The sequence below is a fragment of the Pseudorasbora parva genome, chromosome 13 (genome assembly GCF_024679245.1).
Source record: "Pseudorasbora parva isolate DD20220531a chromosome 13, ASM2467924v1, whole genome shotgun sequence".
Lineage (NCBI taxonomy): Eukaryota > Metazoa > Chordata > Actinopteri > Cypriniformes > Gobionidae > Pseudorasbora > Pseudorasbora parva.
The window spans coordinates 18,019,387-18,040,023 of record NC_090184.1 but is presented as its reverse complement, the minus strand read 5'-3'; the positions used below and the strand labels follow the sequence as shown (position 1 = coordinate 18,040,023).

Below are 20,637 nucleotides of genomic sequence, written 5' to 3'. Positions count from 1 at the left end.
TGATCAGTTGATCTTCGCAGACCACACTGCTAGAACTGCCCGGTCCTGCAGATTTGCCATATTCAACATTAGGAAGATCAGGCCCTTCCTATAGTAGCATGCTATACAAATCCTTGTCCAAACTATTGTTCTTTCCAGACTGGACTATTGTAATGCTCTTTTGGCAGGCCTTCCAGCATGCACTATCAAAATCTCTGCAACTAATCCAGAATGCAGCAGTGAGAGTGGTCTTTAATGAGCTGAAGAGAGCCTACTCTTCACACCTCTCCTCTCAAAAACTGCACTGGTTGCCAATTGCCCTGCACATCAAAACCAAGGCACTGATGTATGCCTACAGAACAGCCACTGACTCTGCACCCCTACACCTAAACTCATTACTTTAGACCTACATGCTATCCAGAAGCTTGCATCCTGTAAGTGAATGGCAACTTGCACTGCATGAAAAGAGGTGTATCCGGACCCGTATACTCCTGTATACACTGCTGAAATTCGGAAGAATCCAGGAGTATACTGGCCGGATAGGTCAAATTCCATGGATTGGTATATATCCGTATACATCCGGAATGATACCAAATCGGATGTATGTTGTGGCCGTATACTTCCATGCTACAGCCATTTGTTGCCATGGCAAATAATCCCATCAGGTTTTTTCAGGAGACATTTTCACACCTCTGAGCAGCTTTGCCTCCCATCCCCTATTGGCCTTTCAACTCAAACTGGATTGGTTGTTCTTTTAAAACCACTCCCAAAACCCAAACTGCTATTGGAGGACAGGGCACATTGAAAACCCAGGAAAGTGATTTTATTGGTTACATTTAAAACTTAGCCCGCCCTAGGCCTTATAGCAAAGTCATTTGATTGGTTACTTTTAAAACTTAGCCTGCCCTAGGCCTTATAGCATAGTGATTTGATTGGTTATTGGTCAGCTATGCAGATATTGCTCAAATATACATACACCATAAACCCCACCCCCCAAAGGAAAAATACACACAAAGAATAATTTAGGTAAATTTTGAATATTTATTAAAGTACATAAAACATTACCAAGAGCATTATAAACAAGCATAAGAACAGAACAGGGAAACAAAAACAAGTGAACAAAATGTATTTAAAAGGGATGAAAATGTAAACAACAACAACAAAATAAAAGGGCATTTAAAAGGAACAAATAAACAATATAAATATATAAAATAATATAAGTTAAAATGAAAGGGTAAAAAAGTTAAAAAAATTAACACAACATATTTTTATGTTGTGTTAATTAGTTGGCGATATAAAGGAATAAATACACAGTGTATCTAAAAAGTAACATTATAAAATGAGAACCAGAATGTAGAATGTTAAAAAAGGTTATATAATATACATAAATGTTCTAAGTAAACAATAAAAATAAGTGAAGAAAAAAAAACAAGTGAGCAAATTCTATTTAAAGGACGGCGATGTAAAAGGAATAAAATACACTTTGTTTATCTAAAAAGTAATAAATATACAACATAGACATTATGAAATAAGAACTAGAATGTAAAGAAAAGTATATTATACATAAATATTCCAAATGAAAAAAATGTCAAATGTATTTAAAAGGACAGCGATGTAAAGGAATAAAAGAAAAAATGCATATGTAAATGTTCTAAGTAAACAATATATATAGGTGGAAAATTTTCCAAAGAGCATTGTAAAAATACATTAAAATGATGCACTGATGATGTGACGTGTAGCATGGGTCAGCCTCTTGTCTGGTTCATAGCACTTGGCAGAGTGCAAACAACCGTGGTTCTGTTTGGTGGAGACCTCACCATCCACACTGGCCTTCCTTCATCATCATCTTCATCAGACATCTGCTCTATTGTAGCGGTCTCACAGGTCTCTTTCTGCGTTAGCTTGTACAACCCTGGACCTGGTCTCCAGCAACTGCAAAACATGACAGTAATTTAACCACTAAAACACAGACTGTGTGACTGTATGTGCAACAACAATAATGCAACTATGTACAGTAAGGTCTTAATCGCAGGAAGATGCTCACATGACATGAGCAGAACTCTTCACTCCAGTTTACATGCAATTTGCATTATTCACTAATGAGTATGGTTATGTCGCACTCAGTTTGGATCAAAGTATGGGTTTACATGAGGTAAAGTTTAATCACAATATTGACAAAATCATATCTCCTAAAGAGAAAATAAATGCTTAGCCAGTTTCTTAACTTACCCTTCTCTTTCTTTGACGGTTCTTTGCCATGGTCTTCATAGTGTGTCCTTTTTGGGCCTTTTCAGGCTGAGCCAAAGAATACTTCCTCCGCGGTTTCTCAATATGTCTTGCAACCTGCTAAATAAATCATGAATAATTGTAATACCAGTAAAAGTAAGGAAAACAAAGCACACATGGTAAATATTTATATAAAATGAGTTTTAAATAAAAAAATCTTTAAGATTACCTTTTACACATTCAAGGTCAACATCTTTAAAAGTTGTCCTTAATTCTTCAAAGGAAAATGGTCAAAGCGAGGTTGTGTGATGACTATTCTGGGGGGGAAAGTTGCAGTTATAATTAATTTAAAAATTCGGTTTTGCCATTTCAAATCCATATGATGTTAGTAGTAGGTTAACCTAACATTTACAGTAGGCTATACAATAAGCAATCTTACCCAGTTTGTGGATCGTATTTGTGCGGGATGTTCTCTGAATTGTGGAGTCACCTTACAGATTCCTGTAAAGTTTGAAATTAAAAACGGATTCACAATCTGCAAGAACCACAACATTTTCAAGTTTGAATAAGATGGCCATCAAAGTAACCGCTGGAGACAAAACACATAACACTATAAGGCTAACGTTAATTGTAAGCCAACTTTGGTTTACAGACATTATATAACAATAACTGAACTTACCTCACGTTATGTGCCCTTTTAAATCTTTTCACAATGTTGTTAGGCTGCTCATACTTTTGCTCGAGAAAATAAAGACGATGAAGAGCCTCTATGAGAAGATCAGCCTGTTCAGGCTGTGCAGATATTAAAGTAGAACGCTGACGAGATATAGCATTCTGGCCGGAGATCAGCTGCTTCATCAAGGCTTTCACAGTAACTGGGCTTGAGCTTGAGGCTGCTTGTCCTCCTTTGTTCAGTGGAGTAGAAAAACTAAGGTTCCTTTAATTCGCCATATTAAATCTGTCGAAAATGATCGATTCCAAATCTCAACCAAACACCACAAAAACCAACAATCCGTTCTCTGTACTTCCGCAAACAATGCGGAGGTTTTAACTTTCGCGCGCTTGTAACAATATACACTACTATTGGGTGCGCCTCCGTCCCCACCTGTATTGTGAGTGGTTGATTTCAAACCTCAAACCGCCCCCTCTTCGGCGTGTGTTGTTTGCTTGCTAATCCCCACTCAAACCACGCCCTCGGTATGACGCGTTGCAGGTGTATCTATTTAAATTGGTGAAAAAATATAATGCTGGACATAATTATCTATCAACATGGAAGGACAACCACCTCTTGATAATAAAATGAGAAAGAGAGCCCGGCGGTTTTGCGACCAAAAAAAGTTTTTTTCACAATGGAGTGATTACAGCTGAGACAAATCACAACACAGAGCTGGAAGAGGGTGCATGTGATGAACTTCATCCAGCCGAAATGAGACCTGTGGACTGGGATGATGCTGGTATTCATTTGGGTAAGTTATTGAACTTTTTTTTTTAAATGTAAAACCAAATGACAAGTAAAATAAGAGTGATCATCAGCAGTTGGTTTATATATTTACTGATGTCGTGCAACATTACACTGATGTTTATGTATATGTCCATGTTCTGCTTTGGTTAGAGTTGACACACAATAGTGATTTGCTTGTTTTCAGAATGTAGTAAGTTTGTGTTTTTTCCAGTATAGGCATACGTCTTGTTAATACATTTGTAACTTTTATTTATTACAAATTTGGTCATAGCTGTATTTGCTAAACATTTAATGCATAGCCTAATGGGCCATTCATAACAATAAATAGTTATTTGGATAAACCGTTACGACTGGTCCATTAACATTTCTATGGCCCACCATGACCCGTACACATGATGTATTGTAAAGTGCATGATACTTAGCAGGTGATTTTAGTAAAAAGTTCATAACTAAGATAATGCTAGCCAAATGCATAGCTCCAGCCATTAATCAAATTGGTGTTGTGAGGTTTCACTGTTTAAACTAAATCTGTGTATTTAGCTTGTGTATGTAAATTTGTGTGTAGCTAAAATCGTTGTATTGTTCTTTAATTGTTACAGAGGACATTGGAGACCAAGAGCAAGTTGATTTCTGCATATTTGAAGAAACCAAGCATTTACATGAGAACCAAGATTCGGCAGATCTTCTTGATTTATCCATCACTGAAGGCAAGGCTCCTTACATTTAAATTAATGCACACAGATAGATGTGCACAGACAGATGTGTATTATGTTACACTTCTATTCATTTTTTCTTATTTTTCTTTACTTACAAATGTCTTTTCTTCTTCTTTTTTTAAGAAGAATGCTATGAGCTGCTCAGGCTTTCCTTGGAGCTCAGTGAAACGTCTTCAGATGATGACAGTGACCATGAAGAGCAACATGTCTTTACAGATGGTCAGCACAGTGAACATTTGGATTTTCAAGATGACAATCCTGAAGAAGATAATGGCAATAGAGACAGCTCTGCTTTATTACTTGTAAAGCTATTAGCAATAATGCTTTTAACCTGGCAAGCATTGTTCAACATTTCAGACAATGCCATCACTGCACTGCTGCTTTGCCTCAGACAACTGATGGCTCATAGGAAATATTCTCACTGTGGCCTGGCTTACTCGGTTGGGGACACACAAACTATAACACTAAATTTATGATCGAAGTTATTCAACTAAATATACAAATAAAATGAATTAATTAGGTCTTATTTAATTCTATAAACTATAATATTGATCTGCCAACATTGTCGACCGTACAGCCAACTAAAATTTTGTTGCAATGCTGTCTCAGTTGACACTGTGAAGCTATTTTGAAACAATCGTCATTGTAAAAGCGCTATATAAATAAAGTTGATTGATTGCAATTTGCTGGTATGATTCCCAAGACTTTATATTAACTAAGAAAATATGCCAGTACAACAACTTCACTGAATATGTTGTATGTCCCAAGTGTAAGACAACATACACTTTCTGAGTCTTTCCATCTATTAATGAAAAAGATGATAAGCTTCAACGGCAAGGAATATCTGTACCCCAAACAAACCTATTGTTACAAGAAAGTAACTCAATCATTAGAGACCTTGGTAAAAAATTCCCATTCGCACAATGTTTGAGATTTAGCCCCATGCGATTTCCAATTACCTTTTTATTCCTTTAATTTTATTTTGAGCATATCTGTTTTTGTGTGTGTTTTTTTTTAAAGCCATTTTTTCATTATTTCACATTTATGTACGTTCCTTTTTATTAAATGTTATTGTTATCAACTGCATTTTGTAAAACTTAACAATAAATGTGTTATTCTAAAATGGTTGGTTAATTTTCCATTTTTTCCATTCAATTTCTTAATTTAAATACTCTGTTTTTGTGACTATATGTTCGGGGTGTTTTTAAAAAAAAAAAAAAACTTTGATTAAGAGTCATAATTCTCAATCCTGAAGTCCTCCCCTGCCACCCCTCCCTCTGAGAACAGCCAGCACCTCAGTGTCATTAACATATGAAAGGCCTTCTTCACACCTAACAGTCACCAGTCCTAGCACCCAGCAGTGTTTCAGCTGTATATTTCCGTGAAATTCCACGGATGCCTGTATATGTCCGCATATGTGAGGTTTCCGGGTGTATCTTGAAATATACTGTTCCGTGTTACTCTGATCCGCTTTTTCCCACATACGTCCGGTAAACCTCAAATTACACAGGAGTTTACCATGCCCGGATAATGCCGTATTCCAGGGTTTTCATGCAGTGTTGTGGTGCGGTCCCAAAAAAACACAAAATCACTTTCAGTGACCTTTCCCCTGACTCTTCCAGGCTGATGGAATGACCTGCCCATCTCTACCTGAGTCTTTAGCCAATTTCAAGAAACTGCTGAAGACGCCTATTTTTCGGCAACACTTGACCCATTCATACTAACACTTTCTATTCTATTTAAAATAAATACATTTCTGTGTATTTACTTTACTGGACTAACTGGTATTGGTCAGACTCAGGGCACTTGCATATTGCTGGATCGATTTGCTTCTGTTACTCTCCTCATTTGTAAGTCGCTTTGGATGAAAGCATCTGCTAAATGATAAAATTAAAATGTATTGGTATGTAATTGAGTGTCTGAAAAAATTACATTCAGTTCCCACTTAAGTATGCTATTTTAATTTATAAAGTATGTAAGTGTATTCTTTTTCACAAGTGACAACTTTAGATGGCTTGGAGTATAGCACACTAGTCACCTGGATGACTTTTATGATACATTTCATGTGGGAGATGTATTGCTTTACCATTCCATAAAAACTCTGGAACTGATGCAGCTTATGCCTCATTTGCAAACACTGTTACATAAAGCTCTGAAATTCTAGTATCTCTATTTCACTCACACATCTCCTCCACAGGCTGAGGTGGACAGCAGTATCCGCATGTGTTGGGTAGAAAGATAAAGAGCCAATATAAAAGTGGATTTACTGGTGTCTTCCACAGAGCAGATGTTGGCAGGGCCAGACTACATTTTACTTGTAAAATTCAAGAGGGAAGACAAAGAACCAGGGCAAATTCCTAGACACTCATTCCATGGAATTGCCTGTTTGTTTTTTATGAAGGAAATAGCAGCATCTCTGAAACCAGGAGCACTGGAGAGTTATTTAGTGAGTGGATACATTATAGTGGAGACATAGGCCTTATAGATCCATAAGGGGAGGTGGGGGTGTTTCTGTTCTTTCATTAAATGTGTTTTTTATGGACTGCCAATTGTAGCAAATATTAATTTATTTTTTCAAGGAGCCACAGCCCTGAGGTTGCAGAGAAGATGAATGTGAACACACATAAACTTAAAACAATGTGACAACTTGAAATATGTGCTGTTCATGAACTGTTTATTAAATATGTTCCACTTAGCCAAAGACAGCCACTTAATTTTCAGCACTATACTCAACATCCAGCTTCAAACAATGTTAAAATAATATCTCTCACATGTTTGAAAGCAGGACCTGTATCTAGTGATCCAAAGGATTTTAAATACACAGACTGATTTGAATGTGAGAGAAACACAAATATTTACCTTTTGTTTGGCAACTTTTTAAAACTTGATGTCTATCTTTAGGTTTAAAAGCTATAATTTAACATTTAAGTCAATGTAAAACGACATTTTCAACATACTTTACTTCACTGTAAACCCTAATGTTGTCTTTACTTAAACAAATCAAGTAATCTTGACTAAATAATACTAGTTTAGTCCAGAAACTCAAAAATATATAATAATACTATAACTTATTAACCTTCATTAACATTAACCTTCATTAACCTAAAGTACATAAACTTAAGATTTAAAGTTGTATGAACTCAAAATCATAATTAATTAATTAATTAAATAGCTCACTCTGTTCTTGCTTTGATTTGATTGGCCATGCAAAGAGTTCTGTCTGGCAACAAGAGAACTAATTCGCTGATTGGAGGACATTTACAAAAGGCGGTCCTTTTCGCCTCGTCTGTTGCTTGTTGCTGATTCAAATCAAGATGGAGTCTTTTTCATTGTGTGCTATCTTAAATTCGGTAAGTACAAATATATAAATATAAAGTTATTTTTGTGTGATTTTTAATGGCCAGAAGGAGTCAAGATCAATTGGTTAAATCGTAATGGTACATTGCTATAATAAAACGCAACGCAGCCATGATTACAAACATTCGATAGATTGCTATCTGAGTATGGATGTGTCATTATGAGTAGAAAATTAACTTCAGATGACACAATATCGTAAGTTACTAAGCCTAACAGTAATATGTGAACTAACTTATAACTAACGATATTGACTTTATTTCTGTTTTAATAAAAATAATAGTTTTGTTGGAAGTCACCATGATGGAGATTTGTGTGCTTTAGTTGGGCTCTTGACCCTTGACTGTGTAATATTAGTGGTTCTCTGGCTGCTATGTATTTGTGAGACACATTTGTTATGGAACAAAAAGTCAAGAGAAAATTGAGTCAAGAGAAAATATCATCAAATGATGTTGGTTATTCATTGATGATAACATCATGAATTGGCAGAATCCCTAATCTCATGTCGAAGCGTTTATTAAAAGTGTTGAAATATTGGGGGGGGGGGGGGGGACACTCAGTTTCAGTCAATCTCATGTCAATCTTGAGTACCTATAGAGTAGTATTGCAGCCTTCATATCTCCAAAAAGTCTTTAGTTTTATTATATTTATAAAAAACATATGAGCTGTACCGAGTCTTTCCGGAAAAAAACGAGCGCCTGGAGGCGTAACGTGTGGGCGGAGCTAAAGAATGACGAGCGTGCAAAGCGGTGACGTCCTCAAGCGTGGAGAAACCCATGGCTATCGATCTCAGCTAATAGATATATGATCCAGAATCATTCGGAGGCTGTAATAAATTGAACAGGAGAAACAGCAACAGCAGGACGTCCGTCTCTGTGGTATGTACTGTATTTAGTGGCCTGTCAACATTTGTGTGTCTTTACTCGCAGTTTATGAGGACATGATTCGGTTTATGGACTATTGTATGCGGCTAAACCTTAGCAGTAGCAAGCAAAACGGTTTTGCATGTCACACTAGTGTAACGTTCAAGTTCAAGTTCAAGTTCAAGTTCAATTTTATTTATATAGCACATTTCCCACAGCCCCCAGGGTGACCAAAGTGCTTTACAGAAGGTCAAGAATAGCATACATACATAAAAATAAAACCAGAACTGAGTAAAAAATAAAAAGCACAACTTTTAAAAGTCAAACACATCAGGGTAATCAGTACGCTAAAGAAAATAGAAAAGTTTTTAACAGTGACTTAAAAATAGACAGGGTAGGCCAGCCTGATCTCTAAAGGCAGGGTATTCCAGAGTCGTGGCCCTGCTACCGCAAATGCACGCTCACCTCTACGCTTCAGTCTAGCGCGTGGAACGACCAGCAAAGCATGATCACAAGAACGGAGTCTTCTGGAAGGAGTATAGGAGTGAAGGAGTTCTGATAGATAGACAGGCGCTTTGTTATGAAGGGATTTATAGACGAAGAGGAGAATTTTAAAATCTATTCTCTGACAAATCGGCAGCCAATGAAGTGATCTAAGAATAGGAGTGACATGTTCATATTTACGACGCTTTAAAAGAAATCTGGCAGCAACATTTTGGACAAGCTGAAGTCGTGCAATTTGAGATTTAGATATACCGCAATATAAAGAATTGCAGTAATCTAGACGCGATGTAACAAACGCATGAACAGCCATTTCTAGAGTTTTTGGGGAGAGAAAGTTTTTAATTTTAGACAGAAGACGAAGCTGATAAAAACTAGATCCAATGACAGAGGAGATATGTCTGTCAAATTTTAAATGCTGGTCAAAAATAATACCTAGGTTCTGGACCCTTGTCGATCTAAAAGCGGATAAACTTTCTAGCTCAGGGCTTATATGCTGAGTGTTGTCATTGGGACTGAATACAATGACCTCAGTTTTGTCCTTGTTTAAGAAGAGGAAGTTTTGGGCTAGCCATTATTCTAACGTTATACATAGAACAACAATGGAGTAACCGTTAGCGCATTTGAATGACAACATCGTTTACTGATGTTTACTCACGCGACGATAGCCAACAGCATAGACATTTGAAGCAGTTTTACTCACTGGCTGCTTCCAAAGCAGGACCGAACCTTTATCGCTGGGACCGCTCCGTCAAAAACACACTTCTTTGGTATGATTTGGTAAAGTCCTGACAGCATTGAACGGTGGAGATCCGCTTTGCGACGCGACTGAAGCGATGTTGTGAAGCTTCCCGTCATTTCTGCGTTCAAATCGGTTCAAATGCAGCGCAGCCTTCCCGGACTGCTGTGCTGAAGCGTTGAAGTCGCTTGATGTCACCCATAGGAATAAAGTGGAGCGCGGCGTGTCATAAGTGTTCACGGACGAGTGGATCTGCAGCTGAGTGAGTGTTTACAGGCGTGCATTTTCTCTCTCGCTCTAGTCACACGCACGTGCACCCTGAAGGGAGAAGAGCCCGTACGGCCCATACAAGGACCTTCCGCTCTAGTAACGTCAAGCCGAGCCATATTCGAAAAAAACTCTCCGAAACTTGTGAGAAACCGGAAGGAGTATTTTTAACACAGAAATACTCTATCAAACGTCCAACATTAGTTTTTGAAACTTTGTCTATGTTTAGGATGGGAATCCAAGTCTTTAACAGTGTAAAAAGCTCAGTATGCATGAAACAGCATTTCACCCCCCCTTTAAACACAGAACCTGATTTCACCACGTGCAATGTTCCCAGATCATTGTTGATCCTGGAACAACATTCCACAACCAATCAGATTTGAGGGAGTTCACAGTTTATGTCAAGCTAGGCTTACAACCAGGGTTAAGTGCTTCTACATCAGTGTAACGCTGCATTCACACGGGGCGTCTGCGTCAACGCTAATCATTTACTTTGAATGGGTGACATCATGCATTGCTGAACTGTAGGTTCCATTAAGCCGCATCCCTGGCATGGCCCATGACAGACGTTGAAAAGTTTTCAACTTTTCAAGTGTCAATGCAGACGTCAGGCAGTCAGATCACCTATGCTAGCGCAGACACTAGCCTGTTGCGTTCAGTGTATAGTGTAAATGCAAATACCAGATATGGATCATTTTTAAAAGATTATGGAAGCGGGTTGTCAAAAAACGGATAGTCACCAAATCGTAATTGGGCATCAAGACAGTGTAAATGTGGCCTAAGACTGTCGCGTCTTTCTGTCATGCTTTGACGCAGATGCCCCATGTGAATGCAGCATTATTCACCTATCATTTCCCTCTGAATTTAGGGATAACTTAAGGGTACGTTTAGGTTTAAGGGTAGGTATAGGGTTAGGACTAAATTTTAATCTTAGGACTGGAATGTTGTTCCAGGATCAACTAAATATATTGACCCAGGAATGTGTTAAACTCTGCGAAATCAGGATGTGGCTTTTAAAACTTTAATAAAGTAAATTTTTTCAGTCGTATAGTGCAGCGATTCCCATTCATGTCCCTTGAGGCTCTGAGTTTGAGAACCTCCAGGGCAGGAATAGGAAACACTGTTATAGGGCTTATACGCTCTTTTCTGAGCTTGAACATATTGGATGTTCAATCTATTCAAGGAGGTCAGTTGAGGGAGTCTGATGCGTTTCAGACCTCAAACTGAGTGTTGAAAAATAAAATGGACATTCGTAAGAGATCTATATCTTAAGCCTCAGGCTGCTATATGTGCTGCTTGCTTGATATTGAAGACGATAAAGTGAGTGTTCCTTGCATTCCTTACCCTGAGACTTCCCTCAGTGAATCCATCACCATCTGTCTTCTTTGATCCATCTGAAATGTGGAGGAAGAATGAGCGATCCACTGACACAGTGAGCATAAACTGTGCAATAGGGTTCTCGTTGATATCCAACACAAGCACAGCACCAAGCAAATCACATTAAAAAAGAATGTGTGTTATCATGGTTTACTGCTAAAATAATAAAGAGGATCACTCAAGAACTGTTAGTATCCGTTTTCGCTGCCAGTGGGCAGTTTCAATGCAACATGGTTCTGATAATACACATGATAGCATATTTTTATAGCAGCAGGCTTGGCTCCATATGTGAAAATCAACAGAAGAGGGAAGAAAAGAAAGAGCATTTGGGTGTAAAGCAAAAACTTGACCCCCTGGTTAAAGTGTACTTTAAATCCATCTATAATATGTTGAGACATACACTTCATAATGCTAATGTTAGTGTTGGCTAACATTGGAAATCTTGCTACACAAAGAGCACTGAGAGAGCGAGAGAAAGACAAATATATTCTTTATTTTATTCATTTTATATTTTTTTATTGTTTATTGAATACATGTTTATATTTTATTTATCTTTGAAACCTTTTCATGCATGAATTATTGAATCACAAAGTATATATATTATGTTTATCATTACTTTTAAACAAGTGAAAAATCATCAAAATATTTTATTTTGAGGCAGTTACATATCTGTCCTCTACGGAAGAGGATTAGTGCCAAGAAAAAAAAAAAAAAAAAAGCATCTCAAGATTAAAGTTATTATAATGCGAGATTAAACTCGTTAAATTTCGAGAAAAAAAGTCGAGATACAATCTCGAGAATAAACTCATTAAATATCGAGAATAAAGTCGTTGTGTTTCGAGAAAAAACTTGTTATATTTCGAGAAAAAAAGTCGAAATAAAATCTTGAGAATAACGCATTCGATCAGTGTTCATTGCATAGCATACTGATAGAGGACATGGCAGAGTTGGATCACTTAGTCAAGCTATATTTCAGACTTTCTTTCAGTAACAAAGAAATACTATCAACTTTAGCTAATTATGACAAAATTATATTAATGTCCGCTATCAGTCTATGTCTATGCATAAATGAAAATGCATAGGCTTTTGATCAAGGGAACCCATGCGCCGCTAACTTCCGGGTTGGCCTACAAAGTGACGTCATGACTTCGGCACTCTATTGAGCCCCATGTTAAAATTCTCAACTTTAAAGCAGAAAAAAAAATGTTTACAGCCTGGTACAAATTGTGGTTTTGGCTTATAAGGCTAATTTTGATCTTCATGACAACTCTGAGGGTGGTGAATTTTTTTATAACTCATTTGTTTACATTATATAAAGCTCTCTCATTATAAAAAGTTCTGCATAATTAAGGGCGTGGTTACAAGTGGCCGTCTATAGTTATTGCTTCACCTCAGCTCCGCGCACATCCCGCCTTTTTGCCCATTTTCTGTTATCCGGGAGTGACACGCGTTGACTCGCTCACAAGATGGCAACGCCCAGCTCGACCCTACTTTAAGCTTCAGAACGGCTTATCGGAAGCCTGACGTCACGGACACTACGTCCATATTTTTTTTTACAGTCTATGGTTACAATGCCACGGATGACGACGTTCCCTGCCGCCGCCCTCTACATGATCTCATTCCATTACAGCAGCGCCACAATCACCATGGCGACTTCACTCCAATAATCGCAACTAATCATAATGCCTTGAAATAGCAAAGGTACGAAATATTAATAATAAAATATATATGAAAAAACTAAAAAAATCTTGTTGGGGCGGGGGCTCACTGGCGCCCCCCAGCTGTTGGCGCACAGGCGACCGCCTAGTTTGCCTATGCCTAGCACTTTTATATGACCTAATAAATAAATATAGACTGTAAGCATTGAAATAAATGATCAAATACTATTTAATATTGTGACACAGATCTACCATGTCTGCACTACACTTCCCAGCATCCTCCTTGATTCTCACCTGCATGCACTTTTTTTATCATAGCAGCACATAAGCACAGATCTCACACAGTCACTTTTTCTGGTCTTGTTTAAAGGATTAATTCAAAATGACAATTATATTTTACTCAACCCTATCTCATCCAAGATGTTCATGTCTTTCATTCTTCAGTCAAAAATGTTTAAGTTTTCTGATGAAAACATTCCAGGATTTTTCTCCACACCATTGACTTCCTTGGCAACCAAAATATTGACGGTCCAAATCAATGCAGTTTTAAAGGACTTTGAAGGGCTTCAGAGGCTCTGCACGATCCCAGACGATGAATAGGGTCTTATCTAGCGAAACCATCCATCATTTTCCACAAAAGAAAGAAAGAAAAAAAAAGATTATACTTTTTAACCTAAATTGCTTATCTCGCGCTGCTCTACAGCTTGCCAGTCACGGCGGAATACCGCTCCCGTGTTTACAAAGCACACATGCGAAGACTAATACAAACATCCTTTGGCAAAAAACAAACGAACAAGGTAAACCAACGATGTCAGACGATTTTGAAGTTGAAGATGGAGTGTTTTTTGGTAAAGGGTGTTTGTATTAGTCCTCGCATGTGCGCTTGGAGCGGTACTTCCACCTACTTCTAGTGTGCCGTTTTCGATGTGATTGGTGAACCGCAGCACAAGATGAGCAATTTAGGTTAAAATTAAAAAATTAAAATTCATTTAAAATTCATATATTTGTTTTAAAAAAGTACAATTTATTTAGCTAGATAAGACCCTATTCGCACAGAGCCTCTGAAGCACTTCGAAAACTGCAATGATTTGGACCTTCAACATTTTGGCATGGAAGTTAATGGTGTGGAGAAAAATCCTGGAATGTTTTCCTCAAAAAATTATTTTCTTTTCGACTTAAGAAAGAAAGACATGAACATCACGGTTGTTGATGGGGATGAGTTAAATATCAAGAAATTTTAATTTTGTATTGAACTAATCCTTAAGGATCCTTTGATTGCTACTTGTCTTCATCGGCTCTCCTGATCCTTTGTGTTTCCATTGTCTTCCAAGTCCTCCGTGTTTGTATATCATCTATATACCGTCTAAGTCTCCAGCCAATCTCCAGTCTCTCCAGAGGTGTGTGCTCCATCGTCCAGCTTCTCCACCATCTTCATCTACCTCATCCATCTTCAATGATAAAGACTGTCAGTATTCCTATGCACCATTCATCTATTTTACATCTCTTTTCACCATCCAGCCTGCATATAGTTCTGCTGCAATCAAATAATAATTTCAAATTATTATTATTAATTTTAGTTAAATTATTAATTGCTGTTTTATTAATATCATCCATGTTGTGGGTCTCTGCTCCATCTGTTTAATAAGACTATCCAAGTGTAAATTATATCATAATCTGAACTAAAACAGAATCTAAATATAGGCCCAATATACCCTTTGGCGTATAACGTCCACTGGAGTGGACCGAAGATAATGTACAAGAAGCTGTGTTATATCTTATTTAGCTGAAAAATATATTGTGTTCCTGTCTGGTTTTCTGAGAATAAAAGGATTTAACACTTGTTAAATCCTTAAAAACATTATGAATGTTTGCCACTTGGTGGTTGGGACATTCAAAATGCCTTCCAAATATCTGTCCACTGTGGACGCCATGCATGAAAGGGTTAAATGTGTTAAGTCCGTCTGATAAAAAACGTATTTTATTCATACTTCTGAATGGGATGAGGTTGGGTTTAAAGTGAAAGTGATGAACTTATACTATATATGCAGAGAGCATTAACTATCAGCATTCAGTATCGTTATCTCATTTTTTTACCAAAGTGGCTTTTACCCTAGCGACAGCCAATCTAATTTGCAGCCAGTGTCGTCTAGCAACTCTCCATAGACTTCTGAGCTGGAAAAAACAAACTCTGGTCAGGCCAATCACATCGTGAATTGAATCGGTGGGCGGGTCTAATCATGACTAATCATGGCGAACGGTGGTCTTCTGACTTTTCGACTTTGGCCATGACTCTGGGAGACTTGGAGTTAAGCTTTTCTCTGAGAAAAGAACAAAGAAAAGCACTGAAGTCATTAAGAAGGGAAGATGTGTTCAGAGTTTTGCAGATTGGATACGGCGAAAGTTTAATCTATCAATTAGCTCCGCTTCACACTGAAAACCCTAATAAGTTGATTTAACTCAATTGATTTGAGTAAACTCGTTCCCTCAATTAAATTGAGTAATGGAGTCTCCCCAAACTTGTATATTTAAGTTCACTTAACTTGGTGCTCATGTTCACTGTACTTAAATTGTTAAGTTCACCAAACTGGATACACCAGAAGTTCAGTACACCATGCTGAGTACAACCAATCAGAACTTCCCCATGGGTCCCAACATGCATTGTGGCATGAATAAAATATGCATCTAAATTGTGACAAATTTTCTTTGATTCTTACTATTTGCTTTTACTTTTGTTCTGATGTTTTTGTAGCTTGTTTTATGTTCAGAGTTGATCTGTTTATCAGAATTTTTTTTTTTTTTGATTGTCACCATTGTAGAGATTGATACATGGATTCTTGATGTCTGTGTGGGTCTAACTAATGCTGTAGATTTAAACATTTTGTGCACATAACAAATTAATTGTTCAGTTAACACAATAGTGAAGGATCTCATGGCTATTATTATGAATATGTTAATACTATTAGAAAACCACTTTGGCAACTGGAGCATTAGACTCAGCATGATATCAGGGATTCTGTCAATACATGATGACATTAACATAATCAATGAATTAACAAAATCACTTGAAGATAATTTCTCTTGACTCTTTGTTCCTTATCAAATGTGTCTCACAAACACAAAGCAGCCAGAGAACTACCAATATTACACAGTCAAGGGTCAAGAGCCCAACTAAAGCAAACACTGATCTCCATCATGGTGACTTCAAATGAAACTATTATTTTCATGAAACTATATTATCATTAAAACAGAAATAAAGTCTGGTTATTTATAAGTTAGTTCACATATTATTGTTAGGTTTAGTAACTTAAAATGTTTTGCTTATCGAATTTAACATTGCATCACAAGGAAAAAGTCTCCATCTTAATTTGAATCAGCAAAAAGCAACAGACGAGGCGATAAGGACTGCCTTTGGTAAATGTCCTCGAATCAGTGAATTAGTTATCTTGTTGCCAGACAGAACTCTTTTCATGGCCAGTCACATCAAAGCAAGACCAGAGTGAGCTATTTTAATTAATTATGATTTTGAGTTCATACAACTTCAAATCTTAAGTATATGTATTTTGTAGGTTAATAAGTTATACTAACTTATATTTTTGAGTTTTTGGACTAAACTAGTAATAATTTGTCAAGATTACTTGATTTGTTTAAGTAGAGACAACTCTGGTTGGTTGTATCTCTATCCAATAGCGTGCAGAGGGACTTTGAAAGACAACCATTTATCCCGCCCCTCGGATTGAGCCCTGTTAATGGTGAGTTTCTTAGACCCAATATCTTGATGTGGGTCTGGCTTGCTAGCTTTTAGAGGCTTTAGCATCTGAACTCTTCAAACCTTTTTAAATAGTTTATATTTGATCTAGCGTGTTGAAAGAATAAAACCAGACCTTAAAATGATGACATCACATTTCCAACATTAAAAAAATGAAATGCCAACATTTAAAAATCATTCAACTATTCAAACTTGTTTTGCAAGCATATCCTCGTCTCTCATAGGAGATTACATCACTTGTACTGCAAGGTAATGTACATTTGTAGAATTGACATAAGTCAGCAGCCACAAAGGATCATGGGAGCGTGCATTGGCCAATTTGCTGACAGACAGATTTGTGGAGTAAATGAGACTCAACGTTTAAAACTCAATTAAGACAAAAGACTTAACATTCAAATCAAATTTCAGACTTATCAGGCCCCATACTCATAATTATAATAGATGGAAAAAGCACTATTTTCATTGGAATCAAAGGTACATGATATTGGAATGAATGCACATGCTTATAAATCGAAAACATGCTTTTCTATAGCTAGAAGCCTCATCATCATGCCCTGACAGTTTAACAATGGGCGGGAGGCTGGGAAGGGGAACGAACAGGCAGAATGTTAATCCATATGCGATGTGTTTCACACTCTTTAGATGGTGTTTCTGTAGTTTGCGAAAGCAAAATGACAGAATGCGCAGAATGTGCATTACAGATGCATATTGTGAACATAATATTTGTCTGGAATAGGTTCTGAAATCATGGAAACGCTGAGCATTCGTATTTGAAATGGTGCCCTGGTTTAACACTCAAACACATAATTATAGAGCTCATGCAAGGTTTTGTTGTTGTATCCATTGACGACATAATCGGTCTTGCTCATTCACCTTTGCCACCAGACACTAAACAAAAACACAAACCAAAGCTGCAAGTTCCCTAGGAAACTCCAAAGATGGTCAGACCTTCAACAAAGAGACATCTTCACTTTTGAGCTGGAGTTTAAAACACTGTATAAATGCAGAAGAACCACTTTGGACCTTAACTTTACTGGCAGGTAAGAGTGCAACTGCAACCTTCTCAAACTAGCAGATGGAAACCTTCCTACACGTTTCCCTGTTTCTCAAAGGAACCGAGGGGGTTTTCATGAACAATCCCTTTTCAGGGTTGGGCCACATGAAAGAGAACATAATGTATCTCTTTGGTTGGTGGATCATTTAAGGATTTACAGATGTTGTGTACTTATGGGTGCATGAGAATTTTGAAGGCCCTTATCCATGCATTTCTGGCTATTCCACACATCACATTTGTCTATAGTGATGGGTAGGTTTAGAGGTGGGGTTTGCGGTTAGGTCATTCGTACAAAATCATATGAATTGACCAATTTGTAATATACGATTTAGCCAAAATCGTACCAATCATATGGGTAAGGTCATACAAATGTATATGAATTGCTGTGAGATCAGGTTGGATACATTGTCAAACTTCAAAGCAAACCTTGTGAAATTGTATCATTGTTTTGGAGCATGCTAGCTTATAACAGTAAGGCTAACATATTGATTTCATGGGAAATTTAAGGAACACTTATTTTGGTGTGTTGACTAAAGGTCATGTTGATTATAAATTGAACTGTGGTATTACATTTAAAATTAATTAAAAAAAGATATCTGTACTAAATTGCATCATTAAAAATGTGTATTTACAAGTTACATACAAGTTTCAATAGAGATGACATGAAAGTATATTTTAGATGCCATACATGTTTGGCAGTACAGTTTAATTATATTAATGACAACAGTAATTGAAAAAGTCATATAAAGATACTGGTCATAATTAAGTGGTTCAAAAAAGACTACTAATTGCATGTATTATAAATGTAAACTACTGTATAATCTTCATTTAATCACAAATTACATACATTTAAGTCTCTGAAAACATGTACATTCAATTTGCACTTAAGTATATTATTATAAAGCACTATTTTAAAGTGATTGGATGCATGCAAAGCATATGGATGAATGCAAAACATTAAAAGCAGTAAAAAAAAATATATTTGGGAAAGCAGTTGTATAACATTGCTCTTTGTAACATATCATAAACATAAATACAGTTACTTGTCTAAAACTTGTCTGAACATCTTGGTAAAACATGTGGCACATATTGAAATATAAACTCACACAACTTGAGCTAATTAAAGACTAATGATGAAGCCCTTATTGGTGTTACTGTTGACTTCACATTCCATATGCCATCTCGAAGCCTTTTCATCATGGGATTAGGATTTAACTCACTGTCCAAAATCATAAAACATCAAAACGCTGCACAAGAGGGTTGGACGCAGAGAGCACATGGGTTATGTGCAGGCAGCAGATGCAGCTGGGACTTACATTCCTTAAATGAGTCATAATGACAGCACAGACTGACAGATAATCCGGGTTTAGTGGGGTCCTTCCTTGGCCTGGTACAGTTTAATGACCCCATTTCATGTGTTAATACATCGGATGAAATATTAAAGGGTTTCAAAAATGAAAATTCTGTCATTAATTACTTACCCTCATGTCGTTCCCGACAAACGAAGATCTTTTTGATAAAATCTGAGAGATTTCTGTCCCTCCATTGACAGCTTACGCAACTACCACTTTTAAGCCCCAGAGAAAGGTAATAAAAACATCATTAAAGTAACCCATGCCTGTATGTATGTGTATATGACATTAGTAATTTTCAATACTATTTAGGGCAGATTGGGTGGATACTATGCACAATGGGATGCAGGGTATGGGGCTTGTACAGAGGAGCCACGGATGTTTAAACCACTGGAGTCACAAATATTCATCCAAACAACGACCTCTACACTGTAAAAAAAAGAAAAAGAAAAAAAAACAGAAAAGAGGAAAATTTTGAACGTTTGCAGTACAATCGACTTGAATATTTAAGTTATTTGAACTTAAATTATGTTAAACTGACTTTAAAAAATGAGTTACATTGTGTATAACTAATAAACAAAATTTAACATTTCTTAACTTATTTAAAGTTAAACAATTTAGAGTTAAAACAATGTAAAGACATATGTTGTCTTGTCAAAGCTTATTGAACAAATATTTTTTTACAGTGTATATACACTGAATTAATAATAAATTGTAAATGTATTCAGAATTCTGCAACAAATATTTTTGGGATTTTTAGACTGTGTCGTAAAGAGCAGGATACAGACGCTACGGAAAGTATTCAGACCCCCTTAAATGTTTCACTTTTTGCAACCATTTGCTAAAAATCATTTAAGTAATTGTTTCTCATTAATGTACACACAGCACCCCATATTGGCAGAAAAACACAGAATTGTTGACAGTTTTGCAGTTATTAAAAAAGAAAAACTGAAATATCTCGTGGTCCTAAGTATTTAGACCCTTTACTCAGTATTTTGTAGAAGCACACTTTTGATCTAATACAGCCATGAGTTTTTTTTTGTGAAAGATGCAACAAGTTTTTCACACCTGGATTTGAGGATCCTCTGCCATTTCTCCTTGCAGATCCTCTCCTGTTCTGTCAGGTTGGATGGTAAACATTGGTGGACAGCCATTTTCTGATCTCTCCAGAGATGCTCAATTGGGTTTAAGTCGGGGCTCTGGCTGAGCCATTCAAGAACAGTCACAGAGTTGTTGTGAAGCCACTCCTTCGTTATTTTAGCTGTGTGCTTAGGGTCATTGTCTTGTTGGAAGGTGAACCTTCGGCCCAGTCTGAGGTCTTGA

At 36.9% G+C, this 20,637-nt stretch overlaps 2 long non-coding RNA genes across 3 annotated transcripts in view; one reads left to right on the top strand and one right to left on the bottom strand.

Moving 5' to 3' along the window:
- Positions 1 to 528: 528 nt before the first annotated feature.
- On the bottom strand, positions 529 to 3,665 carry LOC137038121 (uncharacterized). Of its 2 annotated transcripts, XR_010897392.1 has the most exons (5): positions 2,885 to 3,665; positions 2,645 to 2,706; positions 2,435 to 2,522; positions 2,209 to 2,325; positions 529 to 1,911 (listed from the first exon to the last, which is right to left on the bottom strand). It is a non-coding gene; the product is annotated as an uncharacterized lncRNA (long non-coding RNA). The 2 variants fall into 2 exon arrangements; XR_010897391.1 differs by having other exon boundaries at positions 2,645 to 3,665.
- A 14,184-nt stretch (positions 3,666 to 17,849) lies between these two features.
- Positions 17,850 to 20,637, top strand: part of LOC137038623 (uncharacterized) — a 28,831-nt gene continuing 26,043 nt past the window's right edge. Inside the window, exon 1 of the long non-coding RNA XR_010897528.1 lies at positions 17,850 to 17,948. This is a non-coding gene — a long non-coding RNA (uncharacterized lncRNA). The remainder of the gene's footprint in view (positions 17,949 to 20,637) is intronic.